The 21,753-nt window shown below is 46.7% G+C and overlaps 1 non-coding gene and 1 pseudogene across 1 annotated transcript; one reads left to right on the plus strand and one right to left on the minus strand.

Annotated features, from left to right (window-relative positions):
• The first annotated feature begins 393 nt into the window (after positions 1-393).
• LOC149335065 (putative phosphorylase b kinase regulatory subunit alpha pseudogene) lies at positions 394-4,996 on the plus strand (annotated as a pseudogene).
• A 4,288-nt stretch (positions 4,997-9,284) lies between these two features.
• On the minus strand, positions 9,285-9,426 carry LOC149335066 (U4 spliceosomal RNA). Its single transcript, XR_016284697.1, has one exon. It is a non-coding gene; the product is annotated as a U4 spliceosomal RNA (small nuclear RNA).
• Positions 9,427-21,753: the final 12,327 nt, after the last annotated feature.

The following is a 21,753-nucleotide window of genomic DNA, read 5'->3' on the forward strand; positions in this document are numbered from 1 at the left end:
CAGTGCTTTGGCGCAGTGAGTTACACTCCTCCATGCGTTCCCAAAAGTAACTGAAAATAAGTAAAGCAAAAAGAAATGGCCTTTATTATTTTGATCTATTTGTGCTGATTTGTGGCCGAGAAATTCGGTAGAAAACTACAGGCCAGTGTCTAGCAAGCAGAGCTTGCAAGACAATGCAGCCTGTAATTTACAGTCGCATCAAGGTAGATTCCGCATGCTTCCGATGCTGCCGTGCCCAGTGACTGCGAAGCCAGTGCGAGGCGCATCTACAGCTTCATTACATTGTGTCGCCACCTGCAGTCCCGGTGCACAGCACTCTGCGCATGATGACGTAGAATGATGTCGCAGGCAGTGCGAAGGATCAAACGCTGGCAGGCGAAAGTCTTGATCCACATGTCCAAGCAACGCATGGTGGCCATGCCCAGATGTGTAGACAACGATGACGCAGCATCGAAATGCAATTCGGTGACGCGTCAAAACATCTTCCTAAGAGACGGCGGGCAGCGGACTCCGACTTTTGTGCTAATTCTTGTTCTGGGCTACACCGCCTGGAACCCGCCACGGCAGTTCAGTGCCTTCGGCTTTCGGCTCCTGAGCCCAAGTAAACGGAATGGAATTCAGGCCGCTGCGGTCGCATTTCGATGGAGGCGAAATTCGAGCACGTCCCTGCAGTGTGCGATGCCGCGGCATGTTAAAGAATCTAAGGTGGTCGAAGTAATCTGGAATCCTCCATTGCAACCTCTATCATAGTCCGTATGTGCCGCTTTAGTACGTTAAATCCACATAACCTAACATAGAGCACCAGACGAGAAATTCGGAGGGTGTGGGTTCGGATCCCACCGGCGACATGTGGCTGTTTTTCTTCTGCTTTCTAGTCGGTTTTCTTTAAAAATAATTACCCTCTTAATCTCGCATTAGCACCACAAACTTTCAAAAAATCTATATTCCTTGTTTTCGCTGACTGTGTATAACGTGTCATAGCATAGCACAGCATACCATACCATACCGCATCGACTAAAATTATTACCTTGAATGAACGGAGAGTGACTTTTCATTTTATGGCTCTTCTTGTGGTCGTGCTCTAAAAAAATGCCACACACACACAAGGGGATTTGAACACGTTTTGAAGCTCAGGAGAAGTCATTTTGTAGCTCATCAGCGCAATGTAAAAAGGAAAAAAGTACGGTACTTGCAATGCTAAAGCCTCCTACAATGCTGAAGCCAGCCTGCCTCAAGAGCCGGAATAACAACTAATATAAAAGCAGCAATTATCTTGCAGTTTTTTCACGCCTCACGTGACCCAAAAGGACACGTTTACGTCACAGTCCTCATTCGGCTGTTGAAACCGAAACAGCGTGACAGAAAATTTCATTATAAACTATTTAGCCGCCGTAGGCGAATACGACAAGGTTATTCGTGCATAATAGTGTCTTCTGCATCGTTTTAGAGAAGAGCACATGCCACTAAAATTACGTGTCTATACTCCTTTAAGCATGGTAAATTTCATGCATGTGTATGTGCTTAATTACGGCAACACGACAGCGACCACTATCATCAGCTCTACGATGCTCATCGGGTCTTTGACTCTCGCGGGAACGTGCTTTGGGCAAGCGGAGAAGAAAAGGTTACAACTGTGTCTCGTGCCAAGGCAACCTGTCCGTGCAAGCGCGAGCAATCTGGACCACAGACCCGCAGACGCGTTTCCATTTTAGGCCTGCGTCGTAGCTTGCCGAGCCCCTATCGTGGACTTTTCCCTGCACGCCTGTAGCGGAAACTCCGCCACTGGCGGCCCGTGCGTCGGCGATCAGGACTGGGGGCACCTGCAGATCGACGCCACATCACTGTACCTGCTCGTCCTTGCCCAGCTCACCGCCTCGGGAGTGCAGGTCATTTTCAATCTGGACGAAGTGGCCTTCATACAGAACCTGGTTTTCTACATCGAGAACGCGTACTGCGTGCCAGACTTTGGCATGTGGGAGCGTGGCGACAAGACCAACCAGGGAATCCGCGAACTCAACGCGAGTTCTGTGGGCGCGGCCAAGGCAGCGCTCGAGGCCATGAGTGAGCTGGATCTGTTCGGATGCCGGGGCGGACCGGCCTCCGTCATCCACGTCCTTTCAGACGAGACGCAGAAGTGTGACGCGGTGCTTCGCTCCATGCTGCCCAGGAAGTCCAATTCCAAGGAAGTGGACGCGGCTCTCCTGGCGGTGGTGGGATTTCCCGCGTTCGCACTCGATGACCCTGAGCTCATATGCGAAGTCCGCGCGACCATAGTGGGTAAGCTTCAAGTGCCATATGGCTGCAAGCGGTTTCTTCGGTACGGATACAAGACAGCTCGCAAGGACTCCAGAAGGTTGCACTACGAACCGTGGAAGCTGCAAGTGTTCGAAGGTATCGAGTGCGAATGGCCCCTCTTCTTTTGTTACCTTGGCATCGACGCCTACTTCCGCGAAGAGAGGAACGTTGTGGACGAGTGCTCTGAGCTTCTTGACCGAGTGCTGATCAAGACCGACGATGGCCTTAAGCTAGTGCCCGAAATGTATGCTGTTCCCGCAGACGCTGTGAACCACGAATGCGAACAGCCCCACACTCAGGTACGGGTACCTATCGGAGAGATCCCTTTCATGTGCGCCCAGTCGCTATATGTACTATGGGTAAGCTTCTTGGGGAAAATTCTTGGCTCCTGGAGAACTGCACCCACTTAACAGGCGTTTCCGATCCCTTAAGAGGCCCGAACTGGTCGTCCAAGAGGTTCTATTGGCTGAGGAAAATAAAGTGAAAGAAAAGATCTCCAGAATTTACCCGGAAATTCAGACAGTGGCGGAAGTTTACCCCTTCGAAGTTCACCCAGCCCGCGTGCTTGGCGAGCTGTACTCACACCAGTGGACGGCATAATAAGATGGTGCTCTCCGGGCGCTTAAGGACGTCGGACTGGTGGCTACCAGCAAGATATACCAGGTGAAGAACAGGACTTGCGTCTTCACACCGCAGGGTCTTGACAGCGAGGAGTACCACTTAGTAAATGATGTGGGCCTCTTTGCTAGCACGCTTCGCTCAGACGTTGCTATGCTTCGTGCCCACTGGAACGTGCCCGGACGGCCTACCATGGTAGTGACCATCAGCTCGCGGCATCTGATAGATGACAAAGTGCCCATCAGCCTCCGCCAGACTCTGAAGAAGCTCGTCGGTGGCTACGTACATGGCACGCGTGTCTCCCTAAACAGCATTCACGAGTTCATCAGGACGTCGTCCGTGGCCAGCCTGGACTTCCTTAGGAACTATGAGTATGGCGAGCCAGACGCACTGCCTACCCTGGTCCACGACTACCTTGAGAGCGAGGTGTCTCGTTGCCTTCCTAGCCGCAGTCCGGGAAGGGTATCACTGGCACCGCAGAGAAGCCCACCGCAACAGTGCACCAGTGGTGCAGGTACCTCTGTCACTCCTGGCCAGGTGAAATCGGTCGCCTCGGGTCTCATCCGGCGGTCCCGGTCCCTGACAGGCCAAGACAGTCCTGGCAGTGATTACCCTTTCACGACGCTTGCCAGTTTTCAAGCGTCGGCGCAGGCCTCTCTGCTGCCTTCCCGTCTGGTCTCGCACAGTTCTTCGTACGACGAGGATCAGCCGGTGCCATTCCGTGCTGTCTCCTAATTCCAGCTTGACCAGGTCACCGACTTCGTGCTGCTCACCACCCTTCGCGACACGGAATCTATGGAGGAGCGGGGCGATATCCTGCACTACCTGTCCATTCACAAGGGCTTCAACTGGGACACCGGCTTGGGACACCCTCAGACGGTAATCACCGTGTGGAACCTTTTTCAGGACTTCTACGAGTGCGCCTGCCACGAGCACTAATGGGGCCTCGTTCGTGCGCCTGCCACGAGCACTAATGGGGCCTCGTTCGTCACTTCGCTGGGGCCCTGGCCAAGCGAATCGAGGATCTTGCCAAGTCCGTGACTGGCCTGCTCGTGCGGCAAAAACAGGTCACGGTGGGCATGCCTCCGCATAACGAGCAGGTCATCACGCGACCACTCTCCAACAAAGAGCTACGTAACATCATCAGCGAAGTGCACAGGGGAGACCAAAACATGGCCATGCTCACGCAGGAGTTGCTGGCCTACCTATTCCGCGAGATGCTTCGTCTGCGTGTCCGGCTCATCATACAGGTGATGGCGTCTGAACTGGCGCGAACTGCTAGGAACAAGGACCAGGACAGTGCCGTACTGCTGCTGAGTCTGAGCCCGTATGGGATGCAGTCCCTGCTGCTAATCATCCTGAGCGGCCGCGAACTCACCGGCCTGCGAACCATCTCGGCGCGAACACCATGCACACCAGCTTCGACACGTACAAGCACAGCATGGCGCACACGTTTGTGCACAGCGCAGAGGTCAGCGAAGGCGCATCAGAGGCACCGGCCGATAACCAGCACGGCCTGTGGCGGCGGAGAAGGCGCCTGGATGGCGCCTTAAACCGCGTAACCGTCGGCTTCTACTCGAGCGTCTGGGTCATCCTCGAGCGCTGCCCAGGAGTGCGGATCCGCGGCCAGTGCTTGCCGTGGGGCCTAACCAGAGAGATGACGGCCGGGGAGTTCAGGTTTGCGCTCCGAGTCGAGGAGATGCTGAACAGGATCCCCGAGCCCGAGTACCGGCAGCTGCTGGTGGAGACGCTCGTGGTCCTCAGCATGGCCGTGGATAGCGGGACCATGGAAAAGTTCCAGGAGCCGGTGGACGTCGAGCGCATCGTGCAGCGGGCCCACACCCTGTTCCTCGAAGACCAGCGCCAGTGGGGGGGGGGGGGGGGGGGGGGGGGGGGCGACGCGACGCTCTGCTGCTGCGTGTCGCCGCCTCTCGTCCCCTGCGAGGCGATGGTGGGCATTTGCGAGCGCTTCTACGACTCGACGCCCAGTGGTGCCTTTGGCACCATGACCTACTTGGTCCGTGCGTTGGCATACCAATTCCACCAGCTGACTAATGCACTGGCGGACTGCCCCGTGTCTTGATCACGGCGTATTTTGTGGGGGAAGGTGCGACTACACCTTCCCACACGAGTTATTCAAGACACACTGTTCTTAGACTCGGTGTCTCGCTCCGAAAAAAGAGATCCAAAGCTGAAGCACGTCCAAGTCTTCAATGTGGGCAATTAGGAACTCGTTTTGCAATGCGCTGTTTCACAGCAGCGTTTATGCTGCATATGTCGGACGCAGTTATCGCGGTGCATGTTCGTAGCGCGGAAGCGTACTTGGCGCCCATTTAATTGGACTTAGTTCTATTTTGTTGACATTTTCGCCAGATGGAGCCTGATAGCGTGTTATTTCCTCAACGCCGCTCTATAAGCACTGAATCTGGCCGTTATTCGTCGCGGCAGCGAATATTTTTAGTTCTTTTGGGTAGACGCTGTCGATGTGAACTTCTAGAACCTGTACCGCCGTGAATGACAATTCCAAGTGATAGAAACGATGTCATTGTTGCTTGTGTTTAAAAGCGGATGTCGTATAGTATCTGCGCTTGGGACAACCAACAGGTTTTCGACGTATATTGTGAGCTCATGAAGTAAGACTCCGTTCTCTCAACGGTACACTATCAACTTCAGGCTAAGCAGCACCATGTAGAGAATAGAAAATTAATGAGAACGGATATAAAGCTCCTCAACCGTTATGCGGCGCAATGGGTTAGCGCTGCAGTTTTGAATGCCAAAGACAGAATTTGGAGTTCCCTATTAAAATACTTTCCCACTTTTGTTATATAAATTCGGAGTCCGCAAACTGTTAATCTTCCCTGGATGTGCGCCGACTTCTAGGTTGCAATCCTTGATTCCGTGATGTTGAATTCGCGGTTTACAAAAATGTGCAACGAGCCGGGAGCTGTTTGGTACTGACCCGTTAAGAGGATTTAATTACGGGGAATTAAAAGCTCGTAAATTATGTACTGTCTTCCTTAAATGTGTGTTACTTTTGAGGCTGCGGTTCGAGGTGCGTTTGATTACATGTGGACTGCTAGTGCATATATATAAGTGCGGTATGCTTCGTAAACTGTTTCGCTCGCGTAAAAAAAAAACGCTGCCGGTAAAAAAATTAAGAGAGCCTGCGCCCAAACAATATTTTAATCACTTTCTCTGCTGTAATAAAGGCGAAAGGTTAGTCGTTTCGTAGTACGAGTGCACACAGGGCTCCGATGACTTTATTTGTAAAAAACATTTATTTTCTTACAAAAACACTCGTACCAAATATCGCGGATATTTACAATATTTTCACATAATATACAACAACACAAAAGCTTCTGCTCTACAACAAAGTCAACTGCGAACGAATGGCATTTGTCAAAACTTCTACCCCATGCATATGAACCTGCGCCCGGCTGCAGAGGCGCTTTTAAAAAATTGCCGACGATCACGTTACTTCCTAATGCGAAATATGAGCGCAGCTCATCAGCTGTTTCAGCTTTTCGATAGACTGTCACAGAATTCGAGCAAGACATGTATGTACAATTACAGACAACTTGTTATTTTTCACACATATTCCTTCTTCAAGAAACACTCCACTAACAGTTATTGATTGTCATGAAGGAAGCTCTGTGGAGGGAGAAATAGGTATATGCTCGACTTGCTGCACCAAAGCCTGGTTCTCAAAGAGGAAGTCTGGGCAAGTATTTCACGAGGTTGTCACAGCCGCGGGAGGCGTTACGAGCGAGAGGAACGGGATGTTCTCCCGCATAAGTGGTAAGAAATTTCTGTTTGTATTTATATCCACATTAAAGTCCCCACCCAACCTGCCATCCTGGCAGGTGACAGTTAATCGTTGATCGCGAGAGAGCGCTCACCGTTGTCAGCGCTAACGCATACGGCTAGCCCACATCTCTCTCTCGTCACCCCACGTACCATAAGAGCGATTCAGGAGTCCACTGACACAGGGAGCCAGTTATGCGCACTTCCTTTCCTTAAAATGATCGACGTGTACGCCGTTGCCAACCCAACGCCAATGAGATAGCTCGAGGGCTCACTTTCCGAGCAGCTTATCACCCCGCCCCCAACATGCCCGCCTTGGTCAGGAAGGACACCATAATCACTTCACGCGATCTGCTCCAGAAATATCGTCTTTCTCGTCAACTCTATCCAGGTCCGCACCAAGAACTTACAAAGACAGAGGCCGTCACATGGCGCCAACTCCAGACGGACACTTTCCCCAGTCCCAAAAGATTCCATATTTCCTGAACGGTACATGCCGATGTGTAAACACTGCAATATCCCAGCAGACCTCCTTCATATGGTCTGGACTTGTCCACGACAACACATGCCAACACCCACACAAGATACCTGGGAGGCTCGTCTACGCAGCTCTCACCTGGCTGTTTTCTCCTCCCCATCCGATCAGGAACCCGATTTTAATCCGGTCTATACATTCAAAGATATTACAACATATTATCAAAATTGTCATCGCCTTTACCCTAGCCCATGTAAAGGCCTGAAGAAGGCGGATGAGCGGCTCCTTCTCCGCCTTCTCACCAATACTTTGCTGTGCCCGGCAGCGCTGAAACATTTTGACGCCTCCTTTAGCGGCAGCTGCCCACACTGTAGTGCAGTATCTTCTGACACCTATCACATGGTGTGGGCCTGCCCCTCCAACCCCGCTATTCCCCCCATCCCCAACCCAACCCGGGAGGACTGGGAGGCGACCCTGCTCGGCTGCCACGACTTACAGGCCCAACAAGCCTTAGTCGGGCGCGCCCGGGCGGCGGCAACCGCCACTGGGGTCCCATACTAGGGACCTCCACCTAGTGTTTGTAAGGATCGGTCCCTTACGGGCTGATCCAAACATACCTCCTGTTCATTCGTAATAAATGTTTTCACCACCACCACCACGCACCTCTACCCTAGACGACCAACGAACGCTCATCGGTCTCGCTCTAGAGGCTGCCAGATTCCAAGGAGTCTTGGCCGACCCCTAGATCTGGGCCTTCGGCCCCTTGACTGTTTTAATAAATGTTTACCAACAACAACCAATGAACACAATGAACGCCGACGGGCTATGGCTTCAGCGCCGCGTTTCTGGCACAACGTTGTCAACGCCTGCAGCCCACATTTTTCTCTATCACCCCACGTACTACCTTTCAGCGCTATTCAGGCGTGCAGCGCTATTCAGGAGCCCACTGACCCAGGGAGCCAGTTATGGGCACTTTTTTTTTCCTTAAAATGATCGGAGTGTGAAACGTCAGCGCCAATGAACGCAATGAACGCCAAAGGCCTATGGCTTCAGCGCCGCGTTTCTGGTAGCATGGTAGCTTAAAGCATGACCGAGGCGTCCACTGTTCCAAGAGGGCAGTTATGCGCCTTCCCTCTGCTTTCCAAGCTCCTGCTCCGTTGGTTTCGCAGCTTAAAGCGCGACTAAGGTGTCCACTGCTGGTTGCAACGGACAACGGCGAAGCCGCGAAACGCAGAAATGGGCGCCATAGAGCTGCCCTCTAAAAAAAATTAGGCGAAAGCCTTTAATGGCTCATTCTCCCGTCCGTCCTGCGTTACATCCAGCGCCTGGATGACGGGTGTCCACCGAGATATGTGAGACAGTTACTGCTTAATTTCCTTTCCTCAAATGCAGTTTTAATTTTCATTACGGCCCCTCTTCTTTCACTTCCTTCCTCAACAGTGCGGTTCGGGTGTCCACCGAGATGACAGAGAATTACTGCGCCATTTCCTTTCCTCAAAAAGCCTTGCGTTCAAAGGTGTTTCCAACGGGCAAGGCATCGCGCCGAACGGGTGGAACGCCCGTTCCGTGGAATACAACGCGCTGCCGCGCACCACTTGTAAAGGCGAAGCTTACGCGTCATTAATTAGCAGTTTAGTACTTAGTCGTTAATTAGTAATTTGTCATTGCTTAATAATTAGTCATTAATTTTTAGTGATGTCGCCCAGTGCTACAGAGGCAGTCGAAGTAGTGCGGAAAACGCTTTCGAAAGCCTCAAAACACTTTAGACAGCCAAAGTGCGCCTAAATTTTTACTTAAAAAATTTCTCCAGCCCACCTAAAACCTATAGGAATTCGTAGCAGCGTTCGTCCGTGTTTTTTGCGTGTTCCTTCTACTTGTGTTCGTGCTTCTTCGCTGCAATATGAATCAAGAATGTTACCAACTTGCCCAAAAACGTGTTTTACTCACCTATAGGAATAACGCTCGGCTGCTGATCCGAAAGACGCGGACTCGAACCAGCGATAGAATTTTAAGCGAAATTACGTGAGTGCAATGCAGGTAGACTAGATAGGTGTATGTATTCCTACTATTCTTATTTTGGATTCGCAAAAAAGCCCCGTAGGGCCTGCCAAAAATTGCCTTGACCGACGGTATTTCACGTCGTCCCGGCGGGGTATTGGGAAAAGTTTTCAACTAGCAATAGTCGCCCCTCAGTTTGCACTTCATTGGGTACGACACCGCCTCTGCGCAAAGCTGACGATGCAATCGCTGTTAACGTGACCCTTGCTAAACGGACGCAATATTTTGTTCCAGGTACGCAGCGTATATTTGTTGCGTTTATTCTTTAATACTGCAACATTTTTTCAATTTATTTATTCAGAATCTTCAGTTTTGTTGTTTACAGTTAGCTTTAAGTTCAAATTGATAATAGTACGGCTTTTTTTTATCAAAACAATGTTCTTTGTGGTGTAATATAGAACATAGAACTCTTACAACAAGGTTGCTACTTTTAGGTAGAGAGATTGTAAAATATGTACGGCGTGTTGGGCGATACGCAGCGCCATCTCTAATAGCTAGTTAAGCAAGAGGGAAAAAAATGTGAAACGAAAAAAATGCGCCATGCAAAAAACTGATTACCTCTTTTCTTTGTACACACGTTCATTACCTACATTACGAGTGTGGCAAAAAGAAATGTTGGCGAAAAACGAAGACGGAGGGCTGGACCGATGGATAGATAATTGATGGACTCGTCCAACGTTTCACGATCTACCTCCCTGTCTCAATCAAACGCAGCGTACGCCGCGTGCGCTGAAACGGCTAGAACGGCATGTCATGTGTAGGCAATGCCGCATGTGGTTCTGTGACCCATCTCCGCTGACCTAAACGGTGCTTTTCAGCCCCTCTCGGATAATCGGTAGGATGAAGGTGCATCATCGCGTCATCGATCGTCTCGTCGGTGCACAAGTCTTGCACCCTTCAGACTGCACCGCGCTACAAATGCTGGGGAGTCACAGCTTGTTTGAGATACCAGTCGTTTGCGTGTAGCCGCAAATGGGATAGCAAATTCTGCACATGCAAGCAAAAAGCTTTCGGAGGCGCGCGAATCGACGCTACCAAGTCAGGTGGGAAGATATCACTTGTGCGCGCAGTAGTAACGCATTTTTGTTGTCCCCACTGTGTTTTTCCACGCTGTGGGAGCAATTGTGAGCGTACGTTTTAAGCATTTCTCCTCAAAATCGGTGATAATTGCTGCCTGCACTGCGTTCGGAGGACATGCGTAGAGAAAAGCCATTAAACTTGGGTCAGATTAATTTACTCGGGGCACAACTGGCTTCATAAAGATGGTTCTGCTCGGAGCCGCTCTATGAGCCCAAGCTTGCTTTCAAAGAACCGTCCCCTAAATTGTGCCTGTAAATTTCTCTTCCCAACCCTAACCATTGCACTATATTTTAAGAGTCAATTCAGTTGTTCTTGCAGCGTTCTAAACAAGGTAGTTGCTACAAACAGGCTTCACTAGTGCTCAAGGTGTGTCTACAAGCTCAGGACGTGTTTTCTTTTTTGCTGCTCAGTTATCATTTCATTGTTTTAGGTGTAATGTCCTGACATCCATGACAGAAGGACACTTCTGTCAGGTTAGTTCAAAGGAATCTTGATGCAGGGTTCCTTCTGTAACATACGCAGTCTGCTTTCTAAGTGTGATAGTGTGTCCAGTCTCATAAACAGGCAGTCCTGCTTGTGCTGACAAAGACTTGGCTGACCGGTGATGTGAGCGATACTGAAGCTCTGTCCAACTTACCAAATTTAAATTTTTTCCGTGCTGATTGCAAAGGCTCCTAAGGGGGCAGCGTCGTATCGCTGCAAGCAATCAGCTGCAATGTTCCCATATTAACATCCAATCACACCTCGAAATATTGAGGCTCCTTTGTTGTGCGACACCAGTATCTATACTAATTGGAGTTTGTTATAGCCACCTCACTCTCCACAGTAACCCCGAATTCTCCCGAAAACTCCCCAACATTTTAACAAACTTAGAACAAAACACCCTGAAGCACACATCCTCCTTTTTTTGGAGTTTTTAACTATACTGGCATAGATTGGAATACCCCTCATCAGCCTAATTTTAGAAAGGAAGAATCCTGGGAGTTTGTAGATATTTGCTTAAATTTCAACCTTGCCCAATTAATAATGTGGCCTTTATACATCACTGGATATTCCGCTAACATTCTTCCTGATAACTTTCGAGCCAGCCCGACAGCCTCAACTCCGGGAAATTAGCGATCACAAAGTCATCCATGCAGTTTTTACCTTCGTTCCATTATCCTGGCACTTTCTGCTGAAACCTTTCACAATATTTCTTTGCAATAAAAAACACAAGGCACAGGCATAAGTGTCTGTAGATTCATTACTTTTTTTTTTTTCACTGCATGCTAACTAGTCTCCCCATCAGTAGTGTTCGAGGTAACACTTAGGTTACCTCAGTAATGGCAGGTCTGCGTTTTAGTCTACATTAGACATAAGCACAGCCTCAAAGCATCTTTCTGGGCATATTCGACCCATCTACCCAATTCTGAAGCCTTGTAACAATTTTACTGCAGCCAGCCTGTGTACCGAGTTCTGTATTATTTGTTTTATGATTTTGGAATATGAGAAGATGCAGCAACAACTGGCTTTAAATTCTGAAAAAAGAGTCTCTTCTAACGCTTGTCAGAAGCACACCCAGTCTTTTAAGAATTTTGCAGCTTTTTATTTGTGCGCAAAAATTTTCGTATCATTAATTCTCAAAATGTAGCGATAGAAAAGAAGAAATCTTACTGGTGCATACTGTTATGATCTCGCAAATCAGCTATAAATCGTTGGCTTTTATGAAGGATTTACTGTTAACTGAGGTCAGAAAGACCCTAGCCATTGCTTGTGCGTCTGTACTGTGTTGTACATTTTGTGCTTTCACAAGTACCGTTGTGTATCGCCCTTTCATTAGCAGATGTCACCGTGCATGAGTTTGATCATGATCAATAAAGCGCTACTATCAGTGCACATAAGCATTTGATATGGCAAACCCATGTCACCCTCAAATGCCGTGGTGACTTGGCCTTCCTGTTCACCCACTGTGTGCCTTCTTTGTCATGCCGTCTTTAATAGCCGTAGGTGTAGATGTGGCAGCCTTGAAGTCTTAAACATAGTTATCAAATGTCTGGAAAGACAGAACAATTCCTGACATGCAGTAGCCTTGCACTAGTTCCATAGTGTTAGCCCCTATGTGTAAGCAGTTTACATCAGCACTGCGCATCTTTAGTGTTTCTCAAGTTAAGAATAAATCTAGTCGAATTCAAGAGCATTTACTCTTGCTAAAATAGTTTGTACCTGCTTACGATGTGCACTAGGTACCCATTGCTAAATATCCAATGGCGTAGGTGTGCAGAAATGAAAGTAAGCTTTACGCTGCAAACGGGACTTTATCTACTTCTTTGGAGATTTCTGTGTAACAAAAATGATGTTTATTTGTTCTGCGTATTAGATTAAGCAACTCATACAAAAGCATGAACCAAGTACAAGCTAAGAGGTTCTATTGAAGAAGACACGTCTGGACAGATTGAAGGACATGGATGTAGTAAAGTCATGGGAATCCCATATGCATTTGGGCAAAAATTACTTCTGCCAGCTTAAATTTAGGTTAGCTGACAACACTGAATGCAACTTGTCATCCTTGCTGCCTCCAGCACAAGTGTCACTAAAGAGAAAATGCTTCAAAACAGTTTATTCATGGTATGTGTAACAGGTAGGGTAGATTTGTGGAGAACAGCCAGTCTAGAAAACTTGACTGTCCATAGGCTACTTGCTGTGCTGGAATTAAAACAAGCAGACTGTGCAGTAATAAATTATACTGTGGCCCATATTCCAATAAAAATAAATGAAAATATAACAAGAACCATGATCAACTTATCGTATGAGCAGTTTCGAAAGTTGAAGCAAATGTGTTACTGAGCTTTTGAATGACTTGGTGGCATTTATAGTAGTTGCCGCCCCACTGGTGGCTATATTTGAAAAGCCACACCTGCGTGGACAGTGGCTCATTGCTTAACCGCTGCACCACTGCACAACGAGTGGCAAGAAGACTTCCTGTGATCTATGAATGTAATACCCCTGTCACACGGCCAGTTTCAATGGCCATCAAGTCAAGAGCCTTTGAGATTCTCAATCACTATCAAACTCGAAGAAGTGGTGTTGCTGCTGCACAGCAAATATCAATGGCCACTGAAATGGTACTCGTGTCTCATGGTAATCTTGTATGGTGCCACAATCGCTACTTTCAGTTTTGTGCAAATAACAAAAATATTTTTATAAATCTAAACTAAATATTGAAATACACTTTTTTGGAGTCATAGGAGATGTTTAGTTATTATTAAATGCCAGTTACGTTGCCTTGAAAGACAATGCCTTTAGCACTATTTGCTATTTCAGTTTTGTAACGCTGTAGAACCATTGATACCACTGGCATTTCAGTCTTCTACAATGGAGAGTATAAAATTAATGCACTTTAAACCAGACTGAAATAGTCTTTAAACTGTTATACAGACTAATATTTTACTGTTTGCATTAAAGTTAGAGAGAATAATGTAAGCTGCTTTTGTATCGTAAACGTATCGTGCATGAAAGTGTGCGTTAATGCCGCCCGAAGCAACACTACCTTGGGCAATGCTTGAAGGCCCTCGAAATCTCGGCAGAGTTCCGTGCTGCTCCATTGCCTCGACAGACTATTGACTCAAGAGCCTTCAGAATGCCCATTTGATGGAGTATAAAGTAGAGAATGACTGTGTTTGCGAATGATACGAAAAGAGGTCTCGGGTCACTGCAGGAGCCGATAAACAAGCCAGAGCTTAAATGTTCCCTCATGTTTCTTTTTTTTGTCCCCTTCCACTTTCTTCAGATCCACCTGAACAACACTGTGTTCCATTGAGTCTACATCAAGCATAAGAAAACTACTAAGATTGGCATTATAAATGCTCCATATTTAATGCACTGGCCACATATTCACTGAACTTCTCTGCTCATGAAAATACACTGAATATTGGTTTCACCTTCTTATAACTTCACACATAAAATGCTTTCTTATCCTGCAATCTGCAGTGGTGCAGTGGTTAAGCGATGCGCCACTGCTCTGCGATGTCAGGTGCTGTCACCGGTAGGCCTTGTGCGACCCAGGTTGCTCTTCCCGAGCGACCAATTTAACTGCCACCTGCCATGGTGGTCAGTTTGCTCACTATCCGGTGGGAAGGTAGTGATGATGCCACAAAGTCATGTGACCTAGGTGGCCCGCCTGCCTCTTAGTTCGATTCTCTGGGGACCTTTCGTCTATTTTTCACGTTCACCGACGACGGCAAGGCCGGATTTTCTGCTACACGAGCTCCTTAATGTTTTCACGTTAATAAGGGCAACTAAAAATGGTGCTCCTTTTCTCCCCACTCAACTCATACAGGCCAATGCACCAAAAAAAAAATAAAGAAAACAGGCTGGGACTCTATGAGACTCCACCCAGTGAGCGCCCAGGTTTCCCACTCTACGTCAGAGAGAGAGGGGCGGCTAAGAATGCGCATTGATATGTCGCCCTTTTTTTTATTTGTAAACCATAGTATCCATGCTGATCTTTGAAATTTGACTAGATTACTCAAAAAAACCACCTGAACAGATCTGCTGCGATAGAAAATAACCAGCAAAATAATTTCAGGGTTTTTTCAAACGGACACTGAAGACAACTCTGTCAAATTTTTGTTATTTGCGAAATCCAAGAGTTTGGCATTTCGTGGCTTTAATTTGTGGTCGCTGCTTCGGCAGCAAGACGCATTTGGATAAAAAGTTAAGTTTTTCTCGTCCCTCCGATTCAAACTTGGGGGCTCTGTGGTGACGTAATCTCTGAAAAATTACAGAAGCACGGATTCCGTGATTGCTGGTGGCGAGTAGTGCGGTCTACCAACAGCCGATATGACAGTTACCGCCAGCCGCGTGTTTTATCAGATGTCGCTACATTTGCACTGTTCCCAATCCTTGGACGAGAGGAGTCTTATTTTAGGTACATTTTTATCAAAGCGCGCATAGTGAGAAGTGTTGACTGAGACGAATACACAGCAGAGGAAACCTAGCCGATAATTAATCCGCATCATCGAAGTGTTGACATTCTGACGTTCATTATTTTCCTTGAGGGCATTTTGTGTTACCGGAAGAGATACGAAAATTCAGGGGCCACTTAGGCGATCTAAAGTGCGCGAGGCTAAATAAAACCTTTCCACGCAACTTTGGCCACACGGCCGTTGGCACACACGAAGCGGCTATGGGGCGACTTGGTTTGGCTAGCCATGACTAATCAGTCATGACCCATGACTTACTAGTCATGATTGGTCATTGACTAACTAGTCATGACTAGTTAATTGATGACTGGTTAATTACTAGCAAGTCAGGCTACACTCGAGGGAGTAGAGAATAGTATTGCCAATTTTAAAATCAGTATTGACAAGATACCGCAAATTGAGCAGCACGTGGAATCTGTTCACCAGTCATTCGACATACAACAGAGAACGGTTACCAATATCGAAGACCGTAGCCGTCGCTCAAATCTGATTGTTCACGGAATTACTGAAGACGAAAAGGAAAATGAAAAATCGCTCAAATACAAGGTACTCATTGATATATTTCAGACCATTTTAGGCGTCCAAACGTCCTCAGTGACCCGCATTCATAGGCTTGGAAAAAAGAGTGATAAGGAGCGCCCAGTTATAGTTTACTTTCAGGACTATGTAGAGAAGAAAAATGTATTTTCGAATGTAAGTAAACTAAAGGGGTCCGATTTTTTCATACAGAATGACTATTCTCGGGAAACATTGAGAAAACGTAAGTTACTATGGGAATCAACTGAAGCGGAGAGAAAAAACGGTCTCAAAGTAAAGCTTATTAATGACAAGCTGACAGTCAATAATCAGACATATGTATGGAACGACGCTACATGCAAGCGAATTCAGTTTCTTTCCTCGGACGCTAGGACCTCAGATTGACGCTCAACCTCCAGAGAACCATATCTTCCCCACTTTATTATTCTGAACACGAATGCTCAAAGCTTAGTTAATAAAACTGAACCCCTCGAAATAGCCTTGCTTAATCATAATCCGCACGTAGCCATCATAACAGAGACCTTGCTCTGCCCTGATATTAGTAGTGGCTGTATCTTTCCTCCGTCGTACTCTGTTTTCAGACGTGATAGGGCATCACGTGGAGGCGGCATCGCAGTGTTACTAAAACAAAACATTAAAGCTACACTTCTACAACAAATCGAAAATCATGAAAGCCTATTTCTAGAAATCACGTACAACTGCCGTACCTTCATACTATGCGCATTGTATAGGCCACCAAATTCTGACGCTGATTACCTGGGCAGGCTGCAGGATCACCTTTCATTGTTTGGCAAGAAGAGCATAATTCTTGCTGGTGACTTTAATGTTCCAAGCATCGATTGGTGTACTGAAAATTTCGAATCAATGCATGACTCAGGCCTTCTTTGCGATATTATGTTTGCTCATAATCTGAAACAAGTCGTCTTGGAACCAACTAGGGTAAGCGGATCTGCCAGCTCTATTCTCGACCTAGTGTTTTTAAACCGCTCGATTTCTGATTCTTCAACCGTAGTATACAATGGCATATCTGACCATAAGATAGTAGTTGTATCTTTCGCTCTATCGAAAGGCCATCAAACAAAAACAATCAAACACAAAATCATTAAAGATTATTCAAAGGCAAGAGACGAGTCTGTACTGGACCACTTAGAACTGGCATTTGAAACGTTCTCAGCCGAGAACGTGCCAAAATTATGGGCAAAACTGAAAGAGCTTTGTCAGTATTGCATTAATAACTTTATTCCAGATAAAAAGATACGCTTGAAGAAAACAAATCCATGGATTAGCCGGTATATTATTCATTTGAAGAGGAGGATTAAACGCCTAAAAAGAACTAAGTCCCCCAAATCAAGTTCCTTAAACGCGTTGATGGTGGATTTGTCCTCTAGCATCCAGTCGGCCAGGCAACGTTATTTCACTGAAACCCTTCCGCAGTTTATGCAAAAAAATCCTAGTAAATTTTGGAACCACCTCCGGGATTCCACTCAGCCTGTTCAGCAGATAATTGTGAATGATGAGGTCATAACATGTCCTCAACAAATGGCAGCGCATTTTAATTCATATTTCCATTCTGTGTTTTCCATTAACGATGATGACGATGACGTTAATAATCTGAACATTGTTCCTAATTCCTCATTTGAGCCTGTTATCTTGGTATCTTATGAGGGCATCGTGGAGATGCTTCTCAGACTTGATCCAAAGTGTTCTACTGGTCCTGATGGTATTCCAAATGCATTCTTAAGACGTTATGCAGAATCCCTAGCCAATTTCTTATGCAAAATCTTCCGTGAATCACTAATGTTAGCTTCATTACCTCCTGATTGGCTCACAGCCAGAGTCGTGCCTATTCACAAAAACGGGGACCGTTTTTCGGTGGGGAACTACCGTCCTATCTCCTTAACTTGTTCTTCATGTAAGCTCATTGAACACATGGTTGCAAATCATATAATGCAGATTCTAAATACAAATTCAGCGCTTAGTCCATGTCAGCATGGTTTTAGAAAGGGATTTTCAACTGTTACACAATTAGTCACAGCTATCCATACCTTTAGTGCCGTATTAGATAAGTCCGGACAAGTAGACGTCATTTACCTCGATTTCAGTAAAGCATTTGATAAGGTTGTGCACAATGAACTACTACTCAAACTTAAAATAATAGGAGTTCCTCCACCACTCATAAAATGGATTGCTGCTTACTTACGGCATAGAAAACAGTATGTGGAGATTGACGGTTTTAGTTCCCCTCCTCTCGAGGTCACCTCAGGTGTTCCGCAAGGGAGTGTGTTGGGTCCCCTACTGTTTTTGGTTTATATAAATGATTTAGTTTCTGCCATTGACGAAAATGTAAAGGTTAATCTGTTTGCTGATGACTGTATGCTATTTAAAGAAATACGTTCGGTTTCGGACCAAGCCCTGCTTAATACTGCTTTAAATGATGTTTCATCCTGGTGTACGAAATGGGGAATGTCACTAAACCCTAAAAAAACTGTATTTATGCGTATCACAAGGAAGAAGGTGCCTCAAATGTTTAACTACACCCTCAATTCTACAACTGTGACTCAGGTAACCAAGTACAAATACTTAGGCGTAATCATTAATGACCAGCTCACATGGAGTGACCACATTAGTCATATAACTTCTTCTGCAATGAAAAAACTGGGATATTTAAGACATAAGTTAAGGGGAACACCAAGCAATGTAAAGAAATTAGCTTACGAATCCATTGTTAGGCCAAAACTCGAGTACGCTGCCGTGGTATGGGACCCTCACACGAAAAAGGACATTGCGCAGGTAGAAAAAGTTCAAAGGCGTGCTGTGCGCTTCATTTATAATAAATATAAAACCTCCGAATCTCCATCTCTCCTTATGCAAACAAACCAGATAAAACCTCTCAGCATCCGAAGAAAGATAGCAAGAATAGAATTTTTGTACTGCTTAATTCAGGGAAAGTTTGGCATCTCGGCAAGTCCTTATGTTACTCCATCATCAGCTCGAAAAACGCGACACACACACAACTACAGCTTAACTCCTCACTTCGCAAAAACAAACTCCCATAAGTTTTCATTTTTTCCGAAAACAATCAGTGATTGGAACAAACTACCGGAAGAGGTTTTTACTTGTCCTAACTTCAAAGAGGCCATTACAAATGTCTTTTAACCCCTGAAAATGCCCTTCTGATACGTGAATTTATGACTATTTTATATGTGACGAAGATGTATATCGGAGTGCTTTTATATCTGCATGCATGAATTTTAAACATATGTATGTACGTAAGATGTTCTGTAACCATTTCTTGTGAAATTTGCTTTTGCCCTTCCTGCTTGGACCAAAAAGGTCTGCAGTATCATGTAAATAAAAAAATAAATAAAAAAAATATAATAAAATAACCAGTCATGACTGGTTAATGACTAATCAGTCGTTAGTCAGTCATGGTTCTATGACTAATGACTAACCAGTCATGACTGGTTAATGACTAGCCAATCATGACTAACTAGTCATGCGTGATTAATGACTTACCAGTCATCACTAGTTAGTCATTGGCAATTTCCTCACTGGCGTCCCAGAACCCTCCTCGCAGCGCCGCCCCTCCTCCTCCGCTCCCCTCCTGTTTTTCTCTCTTCTCCTCTTTTTTCTTTCACGGCTGTTGCGCTCTTTGGTCTATTCCTCCGGCGAGTCTGCCTCTGCGCACCGCCGCCGCGAATCTGCGCGTTTTCTGGACTACGCGGTCTGTGTTCTTTAATATTTTTCATGTTTTATAGTTTAATTTCTTTATCATTTTGTTTCTTTTCATATTTGCATTTTTTTATGTTTTCTAGCATTCCCTGCTCACGACAGTATGAGGCATTAAAGGCTTTTGCCTTAATAAAGCGATTCTGCTCGCATTTTCTTTCACAGCTGTTCTGCTCCTGGCGAGCTTCTAGGGCGGCCGGCTCGCGATTTTCGCGTTGCCCTTCGAGCCATGTACTCGCGCAAAGAAGGCGACTGCGCACGTACTTAAAATGGCGTTAAAGGGCGATTCACACGACGGTCCGTTCGCCCGCGGCCCGCGCACTACCTGGTCTCCTTCCGTGATACCCAGACCAATTCTCGTCATCATGCAAACTTTTGCGGCAAACCAGGCGCCCCTACGATTTACATCATTGGCAATAAACGTTTCCACCACCACCTACGTGTTCATGCGTCAGCACATTGAGAGGCGCGCTGACCAGGCCGCGGTCCAGAAGACGCGCAGATTCGCGGCGGCGGTGCGCGGAGGCAGACTCGCCGGAGGAATAGACCGAAGAGCGCAACAGCCGTGAAAGAAAAAAAGAGAAGGGAGAAAAACAGGAGGGGAGCGGAGGAGGAGGGGCGGCGCTGCGAGGAGGGTTCTGGGACGCCAGTGAGGAAATTGCCTAGTCATTAACCAATCATGACTAACTAGTCATGAGTGGTTAATGACTAGTTCAAATGTCAAAGTAGTTAATGACTTCAAATGCCAAAGGCCCTGGTTCGATTCGCAGCCTCGACACAGTTTTTTTTTTTTTTTTTGAGTAGTGACGCCGAAACGCGGACACACGCTGCAGTGAAGGCTGCAGGTACGTGTGCACTTTGTATCAGGATAGTTAACGGAGCTTCCAAGGAATTCCAAACGGATGTATTGAGCGAGCAGTTTCCAGGACGAAAATGCAGCAGAGAACGCACTCGCGCATGCAGCGATACCTTGGCTTTCACTTCGCATTCAAACAAGTGGTCCGCCGATGCTCATCTGGTGGCATTATATAATGATACACCAACCTACCGAAAATGCTACTTCCCTGCAGCTGCTTGGCACTGCCCTACGATGCCACCTTGTCCGGCTCTTCTTTTGCAGCAGCAGCAGCCTCCATGTTCGGCTATCGATGAAAAGAACTGAAGACGTAGTATGGCGTACATTGGCTGTGAGCGGCGCACACGCAGGCACGAAGTGGCGCGCAGTGCCCTAGTGGCTCTAGCGTAGGGTTAACTGCGACAGAAGCCAACAAAATTAGCGTTGCGTGTGCGTTCCGAGGCGTAAACTTCGTCCGAAGAGCACTCAGAGGGGCACTTGGATTTCATCTGCTGCTCCGCACTTGTGAATCGAGGTGCGTCAAAACCGAAACCACGCAGACATGCGTAGTTGGGCATGTACGAAGTGTCGGAACGAGGCTGGCCGCCTGTAGCGCCGCCATGTATAGGTTTTCTTTGGCTTCCAACATTTAGTTTGTCTTTTTACCATCTTTCTCGTGTATACTTATAAAAACACACTAGCAGATTGGAAGCAAAACTTGATTCAAAACCAAGTGCGTTACCTTTATGCACATTTGTCAGCCTCCGGGATCCTTGTTAGCGACACCTGTATTTCAGTTCTGTTATTTTCTGCCTTACTAGGGCTTAGCTTTCACTAATTAAAAGAGGTCTTTTTGTGATCAGGAGCTGAAATTCTATCGATACCGGTCAACATGAAATTTTCCTCAGCGTTAATGAGCGTATACTTAGAGCGCATCTTTACAGGTACTTAGCATTTATCAGCATTCACTTAACTGTCATATTTTTTAGAACCCTGGAGCTGGAATTGCACTACTTATATTAATTCTATCAGAAGATTGCAAACGCATGCAATTAGAATTATTTAGCAAGTTCCATTATTTAACATTTGATCTCATCAGCCTGACTACACCCACTGCAGGGCAAATGCCTCTCACATGTCTCTCAATTGTCCTTTGCCAGCGGCGGCCACCCTGCTACACTTGCCTTCTCTTGGAATCCACTCAGTTACCCTTAAGGACTGCGTCATTTCCATTGGTTGAGGCGTTCATCAAAAGAAGAGACAGTTACTCGGTTACTGCGCCATTTCCTTACCTCAAAACTACTAAACAGCGACCCGCCACGGTGGCTCAGTGGTTAGGGCAATCAGCTGCTGAGCCGGAG

The sequence above is a fragment of the Amblyomma mixtum genome, chromosome 7, assembly GCF_055824585.1.
Source record: "Amblyomma mixtum isolate Tamu chromosome 7, ASM5582458v1, whole genome shotgun sequence".
Classification (NCBI taxonomy): Eukaryota; Metazoa; Arthropoda; class Arachnida; order Ixodida; family Ixodidae; genus Amblyomma; species Amblyomma mixtum.